The sequence below is a fragment of the Alligator sinensis genome, unplaced genomic scaffold (assembly GCF_000455745.1).
Source record: "Alligator sinensis unplaced genomic scaffold, ASM45574v1 scaffold999_1, whole genome shotgun sequence".
NCBI classification, from domain to species: Eukaryota; Metazoa; Chordata; order Crocodylia; family Alligatoridae; genus Alligator; species Alligator sinensis.
In genome coordinates, this window is record NW_005842571.1 from 795,685 (window position 1) to 796,599 (window position 915).

The following is a 915-nucleotide window of genomic DNA, read 5'->3' on the forward strand; positions in this document are numbered from 1 at the left end:
TTGTCTCTCTTGTCTCTCTGCCTCCATAGGGAGGCAAGTTTGTTCATAGTGATCAATACCTTGTTTGCCTTTGGGGGAGATTTAAAGCCCAAGTCTCCCAAGTACTGATGTTAATATCATAATTCTTCAGATTGACCTTTCAGGTGTCTTTGAATCTTCTGCCCACTACTAAAGTGGTAGGCATCTGTGAGTTGGGAGTATAGGACCTGTTTTGGAAGCCAGTTATCAGGCATCCTTATGATATGCCCTGGCCAACAGAGCTGGTGCTGTATAAAGATGGTTTCAACGCTGGTAGAATTTGCTTGAGCCAGAACACTGGTATTCATTCTTCTGTCCTTTCAACTAATATGGAGAATTTTCTGAAGACGTCACCAGTGGTAACATTCCAAGGTTTTCAGGTGTTTCTAATATGTCACACCCATACAGCAGGGTAGGAATGACAATGGCCTGGTAGACAAAAACTGTGGCTTGGGTCCTGACGTCATGATAATTGAAGCCTTGATTTTAGGAGATGCCAAATAGCAACACTGGCAGATTTTATTTGATGTTGAATATTATCATCTGTATTTACTTTTTGGAAAAGGGGGCTTCCCAGGCAGGGGAAATCCTTGATGTTCTCCAGATATTGCCCTCTAACTGTAATATGTGGAGGAGCACTTGATTGGCTTGAGATGGGCTGGTAAAGTATTTTGGTTTTCATAAAGTTGACAGCGAGACCAAGAATTTCATACACTTCACAGGAGCAACCAAGAATGACTTGGAACTCTTCAATTGAGTGGGCACACACAATGTAACTGTCAGCTTATTGTAATTCAGGAATGAAGGTGTTGGTTATCTGGGATTTGGTAATGATGCCTAACCTTAGTGCTCCCTGTCTACAGCTGGACAGTCTCATCTGGATGCCATCTGTGAGGC